Source organism: Pinus tabuliformis, chromosome 7, assembly GCF_031772625.1.
Source record: "Pinus tabuliformis cultivar Carrire ecotype Pingquan chromosome 7, CPIR1, whole genome shotgun sequence".
Lineage (NCBI taxonomy): Eukaryota > Viridiplantae > Streptophyta > Pinopsida > Pinales > Pinaceae > Pinus > Pinus tabuliformis.
In genome coordinates this window covers 1,415,619,304-1,415,644,644 of record NC_142293.1, presented here as the reverse complement: position 1 = coordinate 1,415,644,644, position 25,341 = coordinate 1,415,619,304, and positions in this window count along the sequence as shown.

The window sequence follows — 25,341 nt, the reverse complement described above, 5'->3', positions numbered from 1 at the left end:
CTGGTCAATTTTTATGGAGGAAATGATAGCACATTATGATGATACAAAGAGAAACACCGTCTTTATCAAATTGATAAATCTCAAACAAAAGGGTTCAATGGCGGAGCACATTGAAGACTTCCAAAAATTGAATATTCGAGTAATAAATATTCTAAAGGAGCATAGGATTGATGTATTCATAGGGAATTTAAAAGATAACATCCAACATGAGGTTCACCTTTGGGAACTTGATTCATTGGAGAAGGAATTCAAGGTGGAAAGAGAAGTTGAAAGAACAATTATGGCAATAAGGAAGTCTACCACTCACAACTATAAATATTGAAGCGTTGTTGCTCCTAATCTTCCACAACCTACGAGGTTGACACCATGAAAATTCGGGGAAAAAAGGAGAGAAATGGCTTTGTTACAGCTGTGATAGAAAATACACCAAAGGTCATAAGTGTACTGAGAAGAAATTATTCTACATAAATTGTGAAGAGGGGGAAGAAAAATAACAAGAAACATCAAAAGAAGAGAATATACACAAGGAACCAACCCTGGAGAAAGAAGAAATGGATCCTACCAAATATTGTAATGCATTGGTAGGAATTACCACTCCACAAACTCTCAATATAGAAGGATATATGAAGAAGAAAAATATAATAGTGTTGATTGATTCGGGTAGTAACCATAATTTTATTCATTGTAAGATAGCCAAGGAATTTAATTTCTTCCTATATCTAGCACCAGAGTGTCAAGTTATTGTTGCAAATGGAGGAAATATAATTTTCCCTGGAAAGTTTCATAATATCAAGCTAACCATGGAGGAATATGTAATAATATTCCAATGTTTTCCATTCCAATGGGTGGTGTTGATGTTGTATTAGGTGTCCAATGGTTGCAATCTTTGGGGACGATAACTTTCAATTTTCAAGAACTTTTCTTGATTTTTTTGGGGAAGGAAAGGAATTTGAATTAAGGGGTATCACAGGGAAAATAGTAAAGATAATCAGTTCTATTATGTGGGATTTACATTTGTAGACGAAAGTATCTCCCCTAGGTCGGCAGCTAACCTAGAACAATAGAGATACAAGGAAAACATTATTTTTCCTTAAAGTAAATAGATGATGGAGTGAGGCCTACCTAGAATCCTTCATGCATTTCTCTCCTTCTTTAGCTTGGAAGCTCTAATCCCAGCTCCGATTTCCAAAATTAGAACCTACACAGATAGATAACACAAGCCAAGAAGCTACGAGATCTATGCAATATCATCTGAATACTTCATTCAATAGATCAACATGGTATTGAAATAAGTGAAATAACAATAACACATATAGGAAAGAAATGAATTATTTGCATTATTATAAATGGAAAGAGATTACAACCATAAGTAGCAGTTGATCTTGTAGAAGAGCTCCTCCATGTTGTTGACTTGTCCTTTCCTTGACACAATATGCACCTCCAATCACCCTAAATGCATGAGATGATGGCCACTCACTACAACATCATAAGGGTCGAATCATTCTCCAAAAGCCAACCCCCAACCATATAGAAGGTCGAGAATATATAGAGAAGTATGTTAAGTTGGGATTTATTATCAAATTACCAATTTGGGATAGGAGATCCACCTTTGAAGGAGGGATAGGATCAAAGGATAAGTGGTGAAAACTCCATTGTAGGGAAGGATAGGATCTGAATGTTTAATCCAATGTAAGTAGTTGAAACAACTTTTGGAAACTCATAGAAGGGAAAGCTTCTAGAATCCCAATCAGTCTCCTAGATTTCTAGAACCAACATAGGTGCAAAGGAGATCAACATGATGGTGATCAATACAGGCCACAATGGAGAAACCTACTGGTGAATGCACCCCAGTAGTCCTACATTCCTCAAACTGGCTCAAATGAAGCAGTTTAGGGCTCAAACTCTAGGAAATGAAAGGTACATGCATAGGGCTTTGTGAAATATGGTGACAAGGGGGAATATGATGATGATTGATCCCATTAGGAGGCTCATTGATTTGATGTGACAAAATGGCTTATAGTAGAATGCCCCCTAAAGCGCAAATTTAGAGATGATGAGTGATGAATAAAGTGATTTACCTTGTGACAAGTAGGGATCAAGGACATCATGACATCTTTTTTTGACTTGGGAGGCATACCCATACTCAGCTCATAAGCTAATCATAACATGTAAAATGATCAAAATACACGTCCATAGATGTAACTGGTGGACCCATGACTAGATGACTGTCTATATGATGACAACCATCATACATTGTGATATTTGTATAATCTTGAAATCGTAGCTTGAATGGCAGAAACAAGATCCAAGGTCTTCTATCTCGTTCACACAACCAACCAATGTACGAGTCTAACCATGTGAATCAATGAGATAGAGTTGAAAATGGTAGAAACCATCTGATTATCACCCAATGATGTAAGTCGTTAACAGATACGAGAGAAACCACTGATGAATTTAATGTCTCTCAAGGTACTATAGTGCAATTCGTATGGTGTTAATAAAGGAGTTGACCTTGAACACCACACAGAATATTTCGGTCAAAGGCCATTGATGTAAACTTGTCACCGAGAGCGAGGAAACTTTCCATTGATGTATGCAAGAACCAAGGTATCAAGGGGTGTTCCTAAGTCAACTTCCTAGATGATGTACTGATGTCGACAGGAAGGGACCCATTGCAAGAGGGCCTTGATGTATCCCCCATCAATGACACAAAACAAGTATGATGATGGAGACATAATGATCAAAATGATGCTGATATGGAACTGGATCAGGAAAGGCAGACATCAAATGAAGGCTTAAGAGTATTGTAGTAGATATCGACTGAAGGAATTCTCTTGAACACACTGATGACTCTAAATTGAATTGGATGCATTGACCCAAAACTGAAATGAAGGCTCTGAAAATGGTAAGATAAACAAAAGACAAGCAAATTACCCAACCCAACGGCCACAGAGATGAACTAGAAGAGTGTTGTGTTCAAGAGTGACTCACTGCCATTAGAAAAATGGAACCCCTTGTTTTACCAATTTCCCCAACCATACAGGTCAGTACATCTTTATTTTTTAACAAGCTTGAGGAGGATAACATATGCTTGATCTATAAGTTCATCCTTCAGATGAATCCCTCTGAGTATATTTAACGAACCCTGAGAATGATTGGTTTGACCCCATCATGATAGACGAGTCCATCATTGTTTGATGTTTTTATGAGTCCAACGAAGGTAAATCTCGACATCTTTTTCATGTTTAAAGAGTCTGAAAAAAAGGCAAAAAAGAAAACTCCAAATGTCCCTTTTCGTAGGTAGTTCCTTAGGTCCGAAAAGGTAGAAAACAATACCCATGAGAATCTCTTAGCCATGTTCGAATAAGGTCATTTTTTGTAGTTACTCTACCTTAGTTTGGAAAAGGGTTAAATGTATACTGAGTATACGTCTTTTCATTTACTTTTACAAGTTTGAAAGGACAAGTGCACGACAACCTTTTCATATTTTGGGAGTCTGAAAAGAGCTGAAAGAGGACTCTAGGGGGGTTCCTTTTTCATAGGTTTAAAGAGTCTAAAAAAGAGATAAAAGTATACTTTGTGGTCAAAGTAACTTGTTCAAAACATAATGAAAACCTGCTAACAGTTGTTGAATTGCTCAAAACACCACAAGAAGGATTAAAAATACCTGTTTCATAGTAAAATGAATAATATCTAGGTCAAAATACTAAAAATGAATAAAATAACGAGAAAATAACCATAAATATTCAAAATGACTTGTCATGTTTACCATTTCACATTTTACGTTCAACAGTCATTATTTAGAGCCATTTTTCCCTTGATCTTTAGCAACTGATTGTGGCCAATCCAGGAAACCATTTCAAGTGTCATCACTTCTAGGTAGGAACTGAAACCTTTCTCTATCTTTCTATGGTCCATTTTTTTAATTTCATGCAAAAAAATTCAGGTTTTGAGGCCCCTAAGGTTCATAAAAAACACCCCGGGACCAACACACCCCCCTAGTGTCGAATCTGCATTGCACCTAGGTAGGGGAACATTGCATATAGAGGTGCAATGCTCTAGTAGACACTGTTGGGGTGTGTTGGACACATTTTCCTAAGTTGTTTCTTAGTTTTGCCTCAAATTTTGTTAATTTTTTTGGCATGGGAAAGAGCCTAATGGATTCCTTGTTGATGTTTTAGGTACCCATCAATACAAAATGGAATTTATCTGGCGAGAAGGAACATGAGAAATAAGATTTAAATGTGGCAAAAAACCTTGCTACCATCCAAGAAATAAAAAATTTTGGGTTATTGAAATTCTTTTGGCCTTCTAGTATGAGGTAAAAAATGGAGCTGTTAAAGTACCTTGTTTGTTCATGGGATATTCAGGCACATGCATTCATGTTTGGGGAGAATCTACTCGAGATACAGATAGATGATATTTACTTTCTAAGAGAATAGTCAAAGCGAGGTCACGCCCCCGTCTCTCTTCTAGGTGGAAGAAGTGGCGACGAGAAGATGAAAGACTATATCGCTACCTATTGCAGACCTCGAGCCCTTCCTACTAGAGATGGGAATATTAGCACAAAGTATGTAACCCAAATAAATCCTAGAATTACCTTGTTCATTATTGCAAAATTGGCAGGTAGCTCGACACTACATGTAGCAAGCAAACCATACATGCAGTATGGGATAGAGTGTTTAGAGCCAACAATATTAAACTCGAGTGAGGGTGTCTTTTTCAATTTGAAGGAAAAACTTACTAAAGCAAAGGAGGGGAAGTTGAATAACTTCAGTTATGAAGCAATCTTAGTCTCTTTTACTCTAGAGTGGGTGCCACTATTGAAACCTCAACAAATTGTACTTGAGCCCATCAATCCAAGTACTCCATGGATGATGAGGTGGATAGATCATATGAGCCGACATGCAGGCCCAGTAGCAGTCAAATTTTCACCAACCTTCTTTGGGTGGCTATGTAGGCAGTTCATCATCATTGATGATTATCCTTACACAAGGATGGATTTTTGTGATGATCCTGAGCTCGAGTTTCCTGAGGGTGAGCAATGGGATGCTTCAGGTAAGATACTTTGACCATTAATTTTTTTAAAGTTTTACAAATTTTTTTTGTTCTTTGATGTTCCTGAGACTAAACTATTTGATGTTTTCATGCAAACATTGGACCTGATCGACCAATAGGTGCTACATATCTCCATTGTCCAGAGAGACAAACACAGGAGGAGGCCGAGAGACTAGTACATGTCATTACGGTAGGAAGGGATACGCTACAAGATATAGATGTAGTAGAGATCCTATCAGAGGTAGAGCGCCACATGGAGGGACTGACACACGGGATTGATGAGACCATGGTCGATCAACTTCCATTTCAATTTCAACGACACATTATCGGAGTGCCTAGTCATATTGGTCAATTAATTCGCAAAATAGCTCGTGCAGTGTCGTTTTATCATGAGAACAACTAATTTGTCTACTTAGATGTTTTGCATGTAGTTTTTATATGGAAAATGTAGCCATATGTGTCTCGAGGCATGCATTTTGTAAAACCAAACTTAATATATGTATATATTTTCAGTGTTTCCTAGTTTATATATTGCTTTCAATATGATGTGATGTGAATTGAAAGTTATTTACATTCTTTTCAAATGTCGATCTAAAACAAAATTAGCTAAGGCATCTACTAATGTGTTCAAATTCCTAGAAATATGTTCATATCGTATGAAATTGAAATGCCTTTCCAGAAGATGCACTCTCAAAACCATGCGAAGGATGGCAGGATTTCTCACGAAATAGGTGTTCGCGAGTTGTAGTATTATGACTTATGATTCAAGCCTAATTACTATACGATGGATACCATGTGAAATAACATTAGAAAGTAGCTCAACTGTTGTGCTATATTCAGCAATGTTGTTAGTCGAGCAACAAGTGCAAATCCCTTGGATATTCACCAGCTTTCCCTTCAAAGCAAAGATAGCCCACGATGCAGAGGATAGGCTATGAGTACTATGTCTAGCACCATCAGCATAACCAATATATGGTTCGAGAGAGGTCGACATCTGCAATCCAAAAGTATACAGAATCAATAATAACCATGGGAAACTCTGAAAAACAAACTACAAAAACACTCAACACACCTATAGACAATATGTACACAGTGTAGCCTGCATGGGATCAAGCATAGTATTTTTGAGGTACAACCCACTTCTAGGCTGTGCCAATGGAACTCCATAAAGATCCACTAACTCATAAGACCCTTTTGCAATGACTCACTTGAAAATATATAGGCCTAGCCACATAGGCTGGAACTTTCCTTGACCTAACTTGTTGGCCTCCTGGTCATATAAGAGAACCAGATCTCCTTCCAAGAAGATTCTAGGCTTGACACTTTTGTCATATTGTGCTTTGATGTGTCTTCTATGGGCTTCATTGGCCAATGTTTCATAGCGCTGGGTTTCATCTAAACGAGTTAGATGTAAAAGACACTCCTATGCGGAAGTAGCAGGAAGAAGTTTAATAGATAGCTTCAGCAGTGGAATTTCACATTCGATGGGGAGGATCGCTTCTAGACCATACACCAACTGGAAGGGTGTGAATCCAGTAACAATCCTAACTGAGGTTCGATATGCCCACAAGGTAGCAAAGAGAAGAAAGTGCCAATCCAATTTGTGGATTCCTATCATACATTGAAGAATAGTCTTAAGAACTTTGTTAATTGCCTCAACTTGTCCATTAGGCTGAGGATAAAAGGGAGTGGAATTTTCATGTGAAAGTCCCAATTTGACAGCTAATTCTGTCATTATATGATTATGAAAGTGCTTCCCGTGACCCGTTACTATTTCTCGCGGAACACTGATCCTAGAAATCATGTGGTTGAATAAAAAGTATGCAGTTATTTTCCCTGTATTATTTAATGTAGGCATCACTTCAGCCCACTTAGTAAAGTACTCAACATCGACAATGATGTATCTGTTAGGTTCCTATACCAATAGGAGTCATAATTTTTGAATGGATGAGATTAAATCCGTAATATGTAGATACCTTTGCTTTCTGCAAATGTTTTCCATATTATAAAAATTAAAAAATGTAAAGAGGGTATGTCCTAAAAGATAAATCAAAGGACAAAAAGAATAAGAGAAGGTCAAAAAAATGAAAGAATATGAACCCCAAAAACAAAAAGACCATGAAAGTGTGCAAGTCAAAATGCCACTACTATTTACTTTTTATGCATAATAATGATTGTGTGCAGCTTGTTATTCATGCCACAATCCATGGTAATCAAACAGTTTAATCTTGGTTATTCCATGCTTTGAATTTCATGTTTTTAGCTAGAGAATAAAATTTGACCAAACTATTTAATCTTGGCAGATAATTAGATAGGTAGAGTAAATAAAAAGGAGCTCAATTGTTTAATCTGAGCCCTTGGATGTAATAAGGTTAGACTTAGTTAGAATACCATTGTAAAAGAAAAGAAAAATGATTGGATAAGGGTTTGCCAGCTTAAGTGCACCCTAATAAAGAGAAGTAAAAATGGTAGGATGAGTAGGTGGGTAAGTAGAAGAATGGTTGCAAAATTGTGATGATTGTTAGATAAAAGCATGTTGATCACCTTCATCATCAAAGTTCCAAGTATGGATAATAATTGGGCATGTATCAAATCCACAAAGTCAAATTGATTAACCTCCCTCACTCATTACACTTTTCACTTAACTAATTTACAAGAAAAGTCTTAAGTACCTAAAATATTAAGTCAAAGGGGCTCAGAGCATTTCTCTGACTTCTGGAGGGATCAGACCCTCAACCTAATGACTTATAGACCTTAAGTACAAAAAATCCCCTCATAAACATTTACCCCTCTTCACTCCCCCTCATTCCCCTCATAAAACCGCTTTTCCTAAGGTTTAAACTCTATTTTCCTAAGGGAAAGCAATTATTCCCATGTAAACCCTTTTTCCTAAAAACAAAACCCTCAAAAATTACCTTTTTAGCCTAAGTTACAATGTGTTTATGAAAAGAAAATGAATTAGATATATTACACAGTGCTAAAACCCATTCTCCGCCATCTTCATATTAATTTCTGACACTTATATATGTAGTAAATCCCAAAAAGAAATATAAACCCTTCATGTATATATATATATATATATATCAATAAAACCCTTATATTAATACCCCGCCCCGAAAGTTTGAAATATAAACTTTATGAATAAAACCTGACATAATTAATCAATCCGTGGTTAATTACAAGTCAAACCATCCGCCAATGAAATCATCCTCGATGCCCTTAATCCACCATAATCCGTGATTAATTAAAACCCACCACTTTTAAACCCTTGCCGGCCCCCCCCACTATCATTCGTGCATCTTCATGAACCGACCACCGCCCGATCTTCCCCGGCAAAATCTAACGATCCTCATTGATTTCGCAAGGCCTCCGAAGACCAACCTTTACTTGCTCGATATGGGTGGTTTCCCATTGGGCCCTAATGCTACGTGGCACCCGATGAATGGCATCGGATGGCCTCACGCCAATACAACATTGTAAACTTTGAAACAGGAACTGATACTGTTACCCGTTTCGTAGAGATAGCAAAAAAATGACCCGATTTTCAAAAGTGGTGATGCAGAATACACATGTTTTTTTTAGAACATGGTTTTTGGAACTTTAATTTTTTTCATGTGCATTAAGTTTTAGAATGGTAGTGATTTTCATGCTGATTTTAAAAAGTGAGTATTCTACATCACACCCGTTTTTTAAAAGACCTATTTTTTGACTTTAAATTTTCTAGTGTGTGAAATGTAAAAAATTATTTTCTAAATTTGATAGTTTTTGAAGTGGTCATTTTATTCATATTTTCTTGTTCTCTATCTTAATTTTTTTTTTTTTTAGTGGGGTTTTTATTGTTTTGCGTTTTTAAATTAGAAAGTCGATAGTTTGAATTTTAGATAATCTGCATATTTATACATCTTTAATTAATTTTTCAATCCACATGAAATAATTGTTTCTAAAAAACAACATTTTTTAACAATGGACATAAAAATAACCATTTTTAACATAAATATAACAAAAAAACTAAACGTTTTGATAATTTTTTGCTAGAATTAACATGTCAAAATCACAATTTTTATACAAAAATATTAACTAAAAATGGTCAAATAATAGTTTTTTTTATGAATTTCATGTCAAAAAAATAATAATAACAACTTTTTTTTCAAAAAATAATAATTAACTTAAAAATCAATGCGAAAATCACAAATTACAAATATTGAACACATAACAACTTTAATTCATTGATTATTCTTTTCATGAAATGTCAGAGTCAAAACATTGCAAAGCTTGACTTCCAGGTATAACTTAAATTTAATCAATAATGTCACGTAATCCAAACTCTTCGTCCTCTAGAGTTTCATCATTTTCATCTTCCATAATATTTTCTGCTTCCTTTTGCGCAATTTCCTCTTCTAATGGGTCTTTGATGTCTGCAAATCTCCCAATATATGTCTTTCCAAACATTCCATGTAATGGTGGTTGGGGTTCCTTTGCCTTTTTTGCCACACGTGATTCACCAAAGTCCCCTTTCTCCAACCCAATTTCTTGCATTGCATCTGGAAGAAATTGAAGAGCATTAATTCTTTGCTGAATGAAATTGCATTGTAATGGATCTTTCTCAATTGCAATGCAATTTCTTCCTTTTTGAAGGCAGCATGCTAGTGTTGTATCTAATTATCAAGCACAAAAAAATAATGAAGTAAATTAGTACAATGACATATTAATTAAAAAAAGAACATATTGAAATTCAATTCCATGTGGCAAAACCTACTTGAGCCAGAAAATAAATCCAGAACCCAATCTCCTTCATTTGAACATATGTCTATAAGATAGTTAATCAATAATTGTGGTTTCAGATAAATTTTAACTATCTCTCCTTTCGTTTCTTTGTCTTCATATGTTAGTTTTCTCACAACAGCATCATAAGTCAGTATTTGGCTATGACTCTTTCTGTCCACCCAATTAAAAATCATAGACATATGGCTATCATCTTTTGCCCAACTATCAATATGAATGAACTCACAGTCATTTATAAATTGTTGATCTTCATTGTTAAGAAGATTTGACTTTTGCCTGTAACATAAAATAGTAAAAGTTCAATTAACTTGTACATAAATGAATTTTTCAACATTAATCAAATATACCTTTAAACATCTTACCATGTAAGCTGCATCCTTGAATTTGTTTTCCCCTTGAAGCTTGACAATACCATTGCCAATTGTGTGTCTGAATGAAATGTCACAAATCTCCATAATGGTGATGACGTCACTTCCATAAATCCCGCCACCACTTTATTAAAAGCTTGATAAGTATAAGGGTCACTATCATAGTAAATGTTTGGAATATTGAAACCATGGGGAATATCTGCAATAACCAGGGCATAATCCCTTTTTGGTACGAGTTTAGCAATGTCTTCACAGTCGCCTTGTATTACTTGATATTGAATAGTGTCTAGTCCATTCCAAATGAAATGATTAAGAGTTGGATCAAGTTCAACATTCTTAATACGTTGCTTTCTCAGTCTTTCAATCTTTATTTTTTCAATAAAAGTCTTGAAACTGTCTGGTGCTCCATTATCTTCTTTCCTCATCTTTTACCAAACAAACAAATGTATGTGTAAGTTTTAAATTAAAAATAGTACACAGATGATTAAAACTGAATGTATAAATCAAGTTACCTTTTTAAATGCAAGATAAAAAGCTTTTAATGTTGATGTAGAACTTGAATCTAGATAGTTGCGTACAACATCATCCCAACTATCTTCATTCAACAATTTAACCATTTGTTCCTAAATTTTCATGTAAACTTTGTGACTGCATAGATAAAGTAAGAAAAAGTTAATATAATGATATGTATAACAAATACTACCAATAACAACATGTTTTATTTAAAAGATAACTATAATCCTGGAAATAAGTAAAAATAATTCAGCAAACTTACTTTTGGAATTCTTCAGACATTTCTTCCAATGATAATTCCCCTGACCTCACACGAGATAATATTGTTTTGACAATTTTTTCATCTTTCACTCCTTGCATCGCCCTCCAAGGCATGATGGTCATATCGTCTGGAAGTTGCTTCAGTTCAGGAGCTGATTTATTATTGCTACATATCAATGGCTTAGACTTTTTGACCCTCTAGTTTTTAATGCCAATGTCTTCCCACATGCTAAAAATGTCATCAATCAAATTCCAAATATCTCCAGTTCTAAATGCCAATTGGAAAATGTTATCAACACCTCTGAATAAATCGCTATATCTGCTGTCTTTTCCACCTTTTGAATTGGTTTTCTCTTCAATTTGATAGCCTATTTCCATACAACATTCCTTTCGGAAATCCGCAGTAATATTTATCTTATCCCCACCACATTTTTCTAGGAATTCACTATGAATAAATATAACCTTTTGGATCAAAGTCATATACATCCTATATTCATTATCTAAATTATGATCCCATGCCACTAACTTTGCTTCTGTTTCATTTAAACCAACATAAATGATACATTTCATTGTTTCAAAACGTGGGTTATTAGGATATTCCTCCATCAATTGTCTTTGAGCTTCAATAGAATGGTTCCCCCCAAGCACATAATAATTGTATTCAAAACATTTTGACTTATCAAATGCTTCTTTGTTGGGAACTTGAAGTGGATCAACAAGAAGCACATAACTAACCACATGAGCATATGGATTGTACCTCATCAATGTCTTCAAGTTGTGAACATGCAGATGATGTGGCTTTCTGACTTGATATTGGCATTGTCCTTCACTTGCCTTATAGGTTTGTCTGACATTTAACTGAAATGTACGACCACCATCAATTAATTTTCTCTTTCTCAAATTCTGTCGAATGGCATTTTGTTTTGTTTTGATTATGCCATCATCTAAATCAGCTCCTGGTGTAATGATTTCTCTGCTTTCTTTTGAAGTTTCACTAGGTTCTTGACTGCTGGTAATGACTACTTCAAGATCTTCAACTCTACTTTTTTTCGTCATAACACTCTCAAGAGATCTATTCTTGGGCATTGTTACTTTTGGTCTTTTACGACCTTCCTGAGTTCCAATGTCATCTTCAGTAATGGCAACATATGCTTCATTGTCAATTTCAATTTCATCGTCCTCAAAAGTAACTTGTTTACCCTTGCTAGATTTATCCACCAGAGGCCTTTTTTTCTGATTCTTTGGATGTAGTTTTGTAGCATCATCAATTACTACATTTTCCATGTTTTCCATATCTTCTTCTGACACTGAGTAAAAATGGCTGACAACTTCCATGATATCATGCTCTATGAAATGAATGCCTCCCAACCTAATTGAACAGCTTTCAACAAAATTTTGCCAAACAAAATATCATATGTTAATATAAACAAAGTTAAAAAAAATATAGCGAGACACTTTCAAAACGCAAAATAAAAATACAAATAACAATACTTACGATGTTTTGTGTCATCTCATTTACGATTTGTTTACACAACTTTGTAGATACCTCTCTCGTGTCATATAATGAATATGATAGTCGGTATTTAATCCTTTCATGTGACTTGGGAGCTTTTGTAAGTACGTAAACAACTTCAGTGTTTGATACCGAACACATATCTATGACTCTTCCCATCACCTCCAAATTTTCACTATTATGGGGTATATCAATGTATAGATATATATTCACAGTTGTGCTCTCTCTTTCTTTCACATACCAGACTCTTGATGGAAATTTCACCTCTTTTGAACTTTTCCAATCCGAGATTAGCTTCTTATCACTTGAAGCACTTGAAATATTTGTAGGCATGAGCTCAGGTGGAGTTCGTTCACCAATGTTTTTTGAAGATACACCTTTAAGACTCTTTGGTCCAGAAAGATTCACAGAAATTTTCCTTGATGCCATTTTCCTAAAAAAAAACACATAAATTAGTAAATAAAAAAACATATTAACTTAAATTAATAACAAAAACATACCATAAATTTTTTATTTGTATAATCAAAATTACCCAGCCACCTCTAACGAGCAGGCGGGTCGATGGGCGAGCGGGAGGTTAGGTGAGGGATAATGAGGCTAAGTAGACATTTAGGCAAGTATGGGCGAGCCCCTACCCACGCACCCCCCACAACACCCTAAGCTTCCCCCCCCTCCCCGCCCCCCCCTTCCCTCACCCTACCCCCTACCGTCCCCCCACACTCCCGCGCCCCATCCCCCGCCCCCCCCCCCCCACCTTCTGCCCCTACGCCCACCCCCTCGCCCCCAATCCCCCTACCCACCCCCTTTTGGCCCTACCCCCCCCCCCCCCCCCCACACCCTACCCCCCTACCCCCCCCACCCTTACCCCCCCCCATCCCCCGCCCCCACACACCCCCACCCTCACCCCCCCCTACACCCTACCCGCGCCCTACCCCTCTACCCCCCCCTACACCCTACCCGCGCCCTACCCCTCCACCCCCCCCCCCTACCCTTACCCACCCCCCACCCCCTACCCGCGCCCTACCCTTACCCCCCCCACCTCACTACCCACCTCCCCTACCCCCTACCCACGCCCTACCCTTACCCCCCCACCCCCTAACCTTACCCCCCCCATCCCCCTACCCACGCCCTACCCTTACCCCCCCCCATCCCCCTACCCACCCCGCACACCCTCCGCCCCCTACCCGGCCCACCCCCTCCACCCCTCCCCCTCCCCCACCCCTCCCCGCCCCCTCCGCCCACCCCTCCCACCCCTCCCCCTCCCCCGCCCCCTCCCCGGCCCCTCTGCCCACCCCGCCCCCTCCCCGGCCGCTCCGCCCACCGCTCCCACCCCTCCCCCTCCCCCGCCCCCTCCCCGGCCCCTACGCCCACCCCGCCCCCTCCCCGGCCCCCTCCGCCCGCGCAGTGCCACCCCCGGGCCGCCCCGCCGCGGTCGGTCGGGCGGGGCGGGGCGGCCCGGGGGTGGCACTACGCCGGCGGAGGGGGCCGGGGAGGGGGCGGGGGAGGGGGAGGGGTGGGCGGAGGGGCCGGGGAGGGGGCGGGGTGGGCGGAGGGGCCGGGGAGGGGGAGGGGTGGGCAGGGTGGGCGGAGGGGCCGGGGAGGTGGGCGAGGTGGGCGGAAGGGCCGGGGAGGGGGCGGGGTGGGCGGAGTGGCCGAAGAGGGGGCGGGGTGGGCGGAGGAGCGGGGGAGGGGGAGGGGTCGGGGAGGGCGCGGGGGAGGGGGAGGGGTGGGCGGGGTGGGCGGAGGGGCCGGGGAGGGGGCGAGTTGGGCGGAGGGGGAGGGGTGGGTGGGGTGGGCCGAGGAGGGGGAGGGGTGGGCGCGGTGGGGAGGGGACGGGAGGGAATTGGGGGGTAGGGGTAGGGGGATTGGGGGGGGTAAGGGTAGGGTGCGGGTAGGGGGTAAGGGTGGGGGGGGGGTAGGGCGCGGGTAGGGTGTAGGGGGTGGGGGGAGGGTAAGGGTAGGGGTTAGGGTGTAGGGGGGGGGATGGGGGGGGTGTACGGGTGGGGGCAGAAGGGGGGGGGTAGGGTGCGGGTGGGGAGGGCCAGAAGGGGGTGGAGGGAGAGGGGGCATGGGGAAGGAAACAGAGGGGGAAGGAGTTAGGGGGTGGGGCCCATGGGGCCGGCGTTAAGGAAGGGGGGAGGAGTTGAGATTGGAGGGGAATGGGAGTTAGGGGGTGGGCTTATGGGGAGGAGAGTTGTGGGGTAGGGAAGGAAGAGTTGGGGAAAGGGTGCATGGGTGGGTGAGTTGGGGGTGGCAAGGGCTGGCGCATGGGTAGGGTAGAAGGGGGAAGAGGGCATGGGTGAATGGGAAAGATCGGTAATGGGTTGGGGGAAGGGGGCACGACGACGACCTACCCACGGTTATTGGGTGATTGAGTTTGATTGGGCTCACCATGCTCACGATTGACATAATTGTTATTTTGGCTTGGAAAAATTATTGATTTAAAAAAAAAAAATCTTCTTCGTTAAATTAATTTAATATGAAAATTTTGAAAAAAAATTGAACTTACCTTTCAATAGCGATAATTCTTCGTTGAATATGTTGTTGATAGCAATATAGCTGCTCCACAAATTCACAAGTCTTAACGAACTTCAGAAAACCTGGATGTGAGGTAAGTAATAGTGATAATGAAATTTAATATGTAAGTGAAATTACGAAGATGTTTTTCTGTACGATTAATGTGGGATAATTTGTTTTAAATTATTATAGAGCGAATATTGTAGAGTTATTTTACAATGGATTGAATGTGGGATTAATTTGTTTTAGAATATATTATAAAAATAAATAAATAAAATTAGTTGTTTAGTAAATATTATATACTTTAACTATTAGAATAATTAATATAGAAGTTGTAGTTTACAATTTGAATTTCAGTGATTGATTTCATAAAAAATTTAGTTTACGTTTTTCAATGAATTGTAGAATAAAATAATAAAGGTAAATAAATCTAACAAACTTTTGGAGGGAAATATTTTCGCGAAAATTTTTGGAGGGAAATATTTTCGCGAAAATTTTTGGAGGGAATATTTCATTCTTTAAGCTATATAATATTCTTAGGAGACTCCATTTGTATCATTCCACATCTTCTATTTGAAAGGGATGGATTGTTCTGATGGTGAAGTTTCGATTTATACACCATCAACATCTTCATCGCGTAACAACTCTATTCATATTGATGAATATAGCGGGAATTCTTCCACTATGAATAGAAAGTCAACTCTTCCACTTAGTCCCGATTCTAAAGACTACGAGAGCAGCACTGATGAAAGAGGGGATGGAGAATTTCAAATTAATAAAGAGTCACAGATTCCACTTAGTCCAAATTCTAAGGACTATGAAAGCAGCGGTGATGAAGAGCATGATGGTGAAGTTCAAAAGAATGGAGTGTCAAGATGTCCACTTAGTCCTAATTCTGAGGACTATGAGAGTAGCAGTTTTGAAGAGTGTGATGGTGAAGTTCAAAAGAATGGAGGGTCACGGTGTCCACTTAGTCCTAATTCTGAAGACTATGAGAGCAACAGTTATGACGTGCATGATGGCAAATTTCAAAATAATGGAGTGTCACGGTGTCCACTTAGTCCTAATTTTAAGGACTATGAGAGCAGTAGTAATGAAAAGTGTGATAATGAATTTCAAAAAAATGGAGTGTCAAAGTGTCCACTTAGTCCTAATTCTAAGGACTATGAGAGCAGCAATGATGATGAGTGTGATAATGAATTTCAAAAGAATGGAGTGTCAAAGTGTCCAGTTAGTCCTAATTCTAAGGACTATGAGAGCAGCGATGATGAAGCACGGGATGATGATTTTCAAAAGATTGGAGTATCACAATGTCCTCTTAGTCCTGATTCTAAGGACTATGAGAGCAACAGTGATGAAGCGCAGGATGATGATTTTCAAAAGATTGGAGTATCACAATGTCCTCTTAGTCCTGATTCTAAGGACTATGAGAGCAACAATGATGAAGCGCGGGATGATGATTTTCAAAAGATTGGAGTATCACAATATCCTCTTAGTCCTGATTCTAAGGACTATGAGAGCAGCAGTGATGAAGCACGGGATGATGATTTTCAAAAGATTGGAGTATCACAATGTCCTCTTAGTCCTGATTCTAAGGACTATGAGAGCAGCAGTGATGAAGAACATGATGATGCAGTTAGTCCTAATTCTAATCAGTATAAAGGTAGCAGTGACAAAGGACAGGATGTAGCATCTTCAATAAGTAAACAACCACATTTTCAACGTAGTCCTAATTCTATGGACTATGAGAGTAGCACTGACAATATACATGAGGAAGAATATCCATTAAACATCGAGTCAGATTTTCCATTTAGTCTGAATTCTAAGGACTATGACAGTAGCACTGAAGAAGGGGAAGATGAAGGGTATCCTCTCAGTCAAAATTTGAAAATCAGAGCTGATCATAGTGTGGATAACATTCCTCTTAATGATGATGAAAATCCTTATAAAAATGATGATCCAATGATGGAGATGTTTCCAAGAAATATTGTATCGAGGAGTAGGAGCAGACCTTTTCGTATCAATGCAAACTATTCTAGTTATACAAGGGTTAGAGCAGAATATCTGACGAGAAGAAGTTCTATCAGCGCTCTCATTTCAAGTGAATGTTGCCAAAAAAATTTCTTGAAACGTATGGATTTCACATTTGCATTAGAAAGCAGGAAGAGATATTTGTCATTGAATAAAAGCATGCAAAACTCATATTTAGTTGGCTGCATGCGATCTACATTGTCAGGTTATGATTATCATATTAGGAATTTATTATTGTGTAGAAAAGCTTTCAAAATGTTTCATTCAATTGGGAATTTTCGTCTCTCGAGAATTCAAGAAAATTTGGAAAAGGATCCCACATTTTATTTAGAAGTACGTTATAAAAGACAGTTTGGGCCATTATCAAATACTGCAATGTCATGGATGAAAGATTTCTTTTCAAAGCATGGAGAGTGTATGCCAAATAGAGAGACAATACATATTCCAGATAATTTTTCAAGACGAGAAATCTACAACTTATACAAAGAATATGTAGAAAGTGCTGAGGGACAGGGCCTATTTATTACATATCAATATTTTGTGAAGATATGGAAGAAATAATTCAATAATGTTCGTATTCCTAAGAAGAAAAGGATGGGGATTTGCAGTACATGTGCTTCTCTTAAATCAAAAAGGGACAAATGTGAAGGCTCAGAAAGAGGTAAGTGTTCATAACTTTTACTTTTAAAATTGTATAGTCATCAACTATGAAAACATATTTCTTAATGAATTTCTTTTATGTTGTGTAGATTTAATTGTCAAAGAACTTCAGGAGCATCGCGAACAACAAACAAATGAAAGGAAGAAGTTGTACAAGCATCGAAAGAAGTGTTATGATAATCCAAATAAATATTTGGGTTTGATAATTGATGGTATGGACCAGAAGAAAACACTTTTACCAGATTTTGTTCGCACACCCAAAAATCTACAAGAGGAAAATTTTATTCAGTTTCACTTGGTCAGTTGTATGGTCTTCAATGGGAAAATGTTGCCAAGGGTGTACTTCACAGCTCCAAATATTCATAATTATGCAAATCTGACCATAACCATAATTCATGATGTGATTTCTCATTGGTCTGGTAATCTTCCTGAAGTTTTGTATCTACAATTTGACAACACTTGCCGTGAAAACAAAAATCAGGTTGTTTTTGGGTATCTGAACATGCTTGTTGAATTGAGAATTTTTCAAAAGGTAAAGGTTGGGTTCCTTCTTGTTGGGCACACTCATGACCATATTGATCAGATGTTCAGTCGTTTTTCAGTCACATTGAGGAGGAAGGAAGTTGGGAGCTTGCCATCACTAATTGAATGTATTAAGAAATGATACATGCCAGAGCCTGCTTTTGAAGTGTTGGAAGAAACTGTTGACATGTGAAGGTTTATTCTAGGATCATATGGTGAGGGGAAATGCATTGAACAACTTAATGATATTAGCTTCCAACGTCAATTTCGTATAAAAAAAATTGATGGGAAAACACTAATATGGGGCAAGAAGTTTTCAACTACTACAGAATGGGCACCGTCATCAGGTTTGCAATTTTTGAAGTTCATTCCAGATCGTCCAATATTTGCATCAAAAATATTGTTATTACAATCAGTTCGTGAAGTTCAGAATGCACGCAGACAGAATAAACATATAAATTATTCTGATTGCCTAGAAGAAATTAAAAAATGTATTAGATATACATATGAGTACTTTGACATTGCTGATTCAGTTTGGTGGGAGTCATTTTTCAATAATCAAAGTGATATCATTTCAACAACAACCAATGAAGATATACCTTTGAAAAATCCATTTATTTGGCCACAAAATGTGTCGAACGAACAAGAGGAAGTAAACATTGTTGAACAGCAACAAACTCAAGGTATTATTAATTCTTCACAAGCAATGGAAAGAGAGATGTATATTGGTTCCAGAAGATCTCGTGCACAACGTGAAGCCATGGAAGACCTTTATAGGGGTTCAGTACATGATATTAAGGAGGGTTGCATGATTGCAGTGCTAGCAGATGGAGATCCCAAAGGCTATCCATTTTGGGTTGCTAAAGTTATAAAGGTCTTTACAGAAAATGAGGATGTTACAAGTGTTGAAGTACATTGGTATGCCACAAATACACACCCATTCAATGGTGTGTATAAGCCAGAGATGGTAGTTGAAAAAAAAAATGGTGGAAAAAGAAAAAGAAAGGGTACAAATATAAATCGCCGCCGCACAGACATATTGCAATTGGAGGATGTTGACATACTTGTTTATGACTTCAATTTAACAAAGACAGGAACTCTTCGCTTCAAGACGACAGAGATTCTGAAAAGGTTGTTACCAGAAGGAATAGTGTTGACATGGGAGTCTGTTGAAACCAGTCATAGATCTAGAAGACTTTTGAAACCTGGAATGTTGGGCATGCATGTGGACTCAGATGGGGCACTAGTTGATGAAAGAGAAGAATATGGAACATCTTCGTCAGCATCCAGTCACTCATCTGAAGCTGTGAATTGTGATGGTGTGCAAGAAAATATGAGTGATTTTGAATAATTGTTTAAGAAAGATTACATAACTGATGTATGCATCATATCTTCAAATAAAATTAATGTTTTCCATATGTTGTTAAATGAGAAGTTATGAAGCATTTTTATGTTGTTGGATTATGTCTTAAGTATGATAAATTTTATTGTTTAAATATCTACAATGCAATATCAAATTAGAGATATAATGTCTGTTTTATTCAGTATACAAATAAAGACTTTTGATTTCATTCAGTGATATAATTTGTTCATAATGTCATGGTTTTTTAATTTTATAGTCGAAAAAATTTCAATTTATTTTGTATCTAGCATGGTGTGGTTGAAAACATGTTAAATTTATACTTAGGAAAGAAAAATGATATTCTACCAGAAACATTAATATGTTTTTTCCTTAAAAATTAACTTTGTTTGAGACATAAAAAATTGGTTTTATTAGCATTTTTTAAAAAGTTTGAAAATTGACCCTAAAAAAAAATCATTATTCCAGTATCATCACTTTCGTTTTGAAGCTATATTTTGCACGAAAATTTCGTAGTAAATTTCGTAGTCACTGCCATTTTTAAAACACGTTCAAAATTGACACCTAAAAAAAAAACATCGTTCCAATATACACACTTTTCGTTTTTAGCACTGTTTTTGATGTTTTTTTGGGGTCTTTTGGCCAGAGTTCTCGTTTTGAGTTTATAGTTCCCGTTCAAAGTTTACATTGTTATACCACTAAGTGCCCAAAATCTGTGTGAAACAAACCGCTTACTGCTCGCCCGCTATGTGACAAACCGTTTACTGTTCAATTCGCACCATATTTTGAAAGTTTGCTCGTTAAAGTTTAAACCCCAAGAACCCAAGTTTCTCGACCTTCGCCCATTCTACTGTGTAAACTTATGAAACCCTTCTGCTCCACCTGAAGCCTGCTAATCAATTCAAGCATAGTTTACCTCCCGAAATCACTTTGGACTTACTCCATAGACCTATAAATCTCGATAAATCCATTAATGACCCTCCCTGTCAACCCAACGTTTTCCCAATTGTTTGTTTTATTTTACAGGCAATCAGAAGACCGAAGCCTTGGATAAATAGTCTTAATACTAGTCATAAGACCTGTCTACTCTGATATTGTTATCAAATCTATTCAAACAAAGATGGAAAATAAAACATACAGTTAAAAGGCAAGCAGAGGAAACATGAAATTAAATGATTTACTGTTGAAATAGATAGTAAAAAAACATAAAATATACAATGAAGGTAAAAGGACACACTAAAAAATAGTCAAAGTGTATCAGGGTTAAAGAGTATTAGATTGAAGACCAAGTCAAGTCAATTAGCTAGCATGAAGATAAACAACATGGAACATAGTTACAGAGCATACAGATTCATGTCAAAGTGAAGATAGATGAAAAACGAAGCAGTAAAAGTAAATAGTAAACAATAAAAGTAAACATTGAGGTAGTAAGGGTTAAACAAAGATGAAAACACTTTCACCATCAATATTGAAGTTGATCCAAAATAAAAGTGAAAAACAGTTAAAAGAAATTTAAGGTTAAAAGATGAAATCAAAGCAGAAATGGTACATTCTTCAGAAATTTCCTGTTTAAGTCATAGTTTTTCATAAACTATTGTGGCCAATAAAAGATGCATTTGGAGAAAATTAAGGAGTTTTGTGTTTCTACCAGGCCAATATACAAAAACCTATCTCACTTTTTAAATAGGTATTACAAAAAGTGAGATAAGTGCATGTCTTCACAGCGTATTTTTCAGTTTGTGCAAAGTCTTGTTTTTGACATCTTTTTGCAGAGAGTATTTTAAACAGTTAGAGCTTAATTTTGGGAAATAGAGAGAGGTTTATCTCCATAACATATTTATCTACAATAACCTCTTTCATTTTTTACATATCTATATCGGATTGAGATATACAAGTGTATCATTGGACCCTAAGTTTGCAGAATTTCTGGGGCAGAATGCACAAAGGAAGGAGGCAGTTAGTGTCTTGGAAGCCTCATCATCACTCAAGAGTTGCTATCAAATTCGACTTTCTCTTCTTTTATCAACATAAATCCATAAAAATAGTGCCAAATAGATTTATTAGTTTTGAATGTCCTTTATTTAAGTTCTATTAGTGTATAACAATTTGAGATATTTGTAAAACCAATCTTGATATTTTTTCAAGATATTTCAGTTTAGAATTATTATAAATACTTCTTGAATTGACGTATTTTGGGTGGATTAAAAGACATTTCTTATCAAGTTAAGGAGCTATTGTAATCAAGATTGGATTGGCTTGCTAGATCATGGAATAAAGTTAAAGACATTTCACAGGATTCTTGTGCACAACAGAAATCAAATAAGTATTATCTCTCATGTTTATTACAGTTTTCTCTTCATGTTTATAAATATTCACATATTTCTCTATTAAATCTGAATGGTAAATAAGGAATGATATTTCAAAATTAGCTTTAATGCTCTCCGTCTTGACTTTTTACTTCCTCATTGTTTTCTGCTGAACTATTTTAGTCCGGGAATTCTTAATTTCTCCCTTACTTCTGTAGTTTCCCTCCCTTTGGTCCATATTAAAGGATTCTTAGTTTCCCTTTGCTATTGATAATCCTACTTTTCTTCATCTTGATCCGGTTTAAGGATTCTTCATTGCCCTTTTACCCTTACTAGGACTCCCTCATCCATTTGAACCTGCAAATTTGCTTTATGCTGTGCCAGCCTGCCCTGTGAACTCCTCCTTTAGCAATTGATCTGATTCAGTTAAGCCACTCTTTGATTGACTTCATATCCCAATGGCCTGAAGGCTTGCTCTGCCCATCTGTTCCCAGAATTCCACCACCCAATAAAAATCAAAACCTCATGAGCACTACGAACTAGCCTAAAATCCCATCCAAAACAAAGTTAAATTATAAAGGGAAAGCCCTCTCTGGACTTAGGTTGGCTAGAACCCGAATCTAAAGGATTGGTTTGTGGTTACCTCGGAAATTTCTTTCTTTAACCTCGAGAAAATTCTGAGTGATAACATAGTGGCAACCATACTGGGGAGAGCTAACATTTTCTTCAGAATTGTTTTACAGGTTTAGATCTTATCTATGATGGTGGATAATGATCAGACACACAAAGGTTAAAATCATCCATTTGGCGACTACAAATCAATTCCACAATCAAAACTCCACTAGAGAAATGAACCTAAAAGAACTATATGAAAAGATCAGGCTTTTAACTTGGATTGTTATCCAAGACATTATGTTCTTTCTCATCAATAAAGTTTTCCAATGTATATTGTATTTTAGAGAAGATTTTAGATTAGTTTTTTATTATTTCCCTTTGAAAATTGTAGATATAAAGTCTCCTTACACATTTGAACAATAGTCTTCTAACTCTTATGAAGATCATTTTCCAATTGAGGAGCATAAAAAAATGAAGACTAATCAAACAATCTCTGTACATATTCCAATACCTCATAAAGTTCTTGATAGATATAAGCCAGTCATCTTACCTCCTACACTCCATGCTTTCCCTAACAATTATTACAAGCGTCTCCCTAGGTTTGATGGAGAGAATGGTATCACTGCTCAAAAAAATATTCAGGGTTTTGAGAATTATCTAGACTTATTTGAAATTGATGAAGATGATGTTATTATCAGGGTTTTTTCTCTTTCTTTGAAAAGTAGAGTAAAGAGTTGGTTCAAAAATTTACCTATTGCAAGCATCTCAAATTTCCAATAGTTTGTCAAAAGTTTCCTTGATAGATGGATAATCAAAGTCAAACTTCTTGTGATCATAGAAGAATATAATCAGTTAAAAAGACAGCTAGATGAAACAATACAACAATTTTCAGACAGATTTAATCAAGCCTATTATTCAATGCCATCAAATATAAGACCTCCCCCTGATTCAGCTCTTTTGCATTACCTAAGAGCATTTGATCCAGAGATAGAATTTCAGCTAAGAGAAAGAAACCCCTCAACACTAGAACAAATGCAGAACATTGCAGTAGATGTGGAAGTTAATCTGCAAATTAGAAGAGAAAAGTTGAAAGTAGAAAAAGAGGAAAAACTTGACATTTTGATGAAGAAAATAGAGGAAAGGATACATAAGATCACCATGAAAGATGAATTTTTTGCTCAAAATCACCATGACACATTTATTCCACAACAAGAAGAGATTGAGAATCATGAACAAATTCCTACTAATTCCAACTACCATAGATCAGAAGATAGATTCATAAAGCAATATGTGGAGGAGAAATCTCCTGATCTAATGTGTATGTTTGATGACATTACTTCTTTTGATGATTTGCCCAAATATGATCAGTATGATGATAATTATGTTCTTCAAATCCAAACTAACTTTACAGAGCAATCATAAGCTAGTTTGGGGAATAAGGAAATTCAGTTTTAGCAGCTTGAAAATAGTGATCATTTTATCCATATCAGCTATGAAAGTGAAGAAGAAAGTGCAGAAAATTTGGAAATAAGTGAAGCTTCTTTGCCTCTTTGTTTTGAATCATTTCAGTTTTTAAAGGAAATGTGGTATAACATCTCTAAAGAAAAGGATGAGCAGCTTGTAGAAACCTATGAAGTTCCATTCAAACCTATATGAAATAAGTTGCAGCAATCCTTCCAAGTTGTTTATGATCCAATAACTGATAGGTTGGATAATGAATGCAATCAGAATTTTTCTCCATTAACAAACTATGAGAGTCAAAATCCAGATGATAATAGTTTTACCAGACTAAAATTTCAATCAGTAGAAGTATCATCACAAGGCTGATCTGAAAGTCTGCAGGGTGTTAAACATAAAAATGGCATTTCAGTTTCATGGCATGGAAGCCATTCAGAACAAGTGTGCAGTTTCTTAAATCAGTTGAACAATAGTGTATATATTTTGGAAGATCCTTTTGTACATTTTTTAGAGTCTACAAAGGAAAGCAAGTATTTCCTTATCTTCTCATTGGTTGACAAGGTTATATTTGGCTTTAGAACCTCAGTTTTAATAAAAAACAAGCCCAAGCAGCAAAATCCATCAATATATATAATGCTTGAGTGGTTGCATTGGTTGTTTCATTTTACCTAAGAAGTAGTCAGAAAGCTGATTAGAGTAAGTAGGTAGAATTTCAGTTTGAATAAATTCAGTTTTCAGCAGCAACTTTATGTTAGATTAGATTTTAGTTTGCAGAAAAGGCTACAATTTCAGTTCAAAATTTTTAGTCACAAAGATTATACAACAGAGCATACACATGTGTGGGATTGGCCCAATGGATTAGGCTACTAGTCGACGGTGTTCTTGACATTTCACAAGGAAATGCCATCTCCAAGTGGAGCCACTGTTAGGTTCCTATACCAATAGGAGTCATAATTTTTGAATGGCTGAGATTAAATCCGTAATATGTACATACCTTTGCTTTATGCAAATGTTTTCCATATTCTAAAAATTAAAAAATGTAAAAAGGGTATGTTCTAAAAGATAAATCAAAGGACAAAAAGAATAAGAGAATGTCAAAAAAATGAAAGAATATGAACCCCAAAAACAAAAAGACCATGAAAGTGTGCAAGTCAAAATGCCACTATCATTTACTTTTTATGCATAATAATGATTGTGTGCAGTTTGTTATTCATGCCACAATCCATGGTAATCAAACAGCTTAATCTTGGTTATTCCATGCTTTGAATTTCATGTTTTTAGCTAGAGAATAAAATCTGACCAAACTGTTTAATCTTGGCAGATAATTAGATAGGTAGAGTAAATGGAAAGGAGCTCAATTGTTTAATCTGAGCCCTT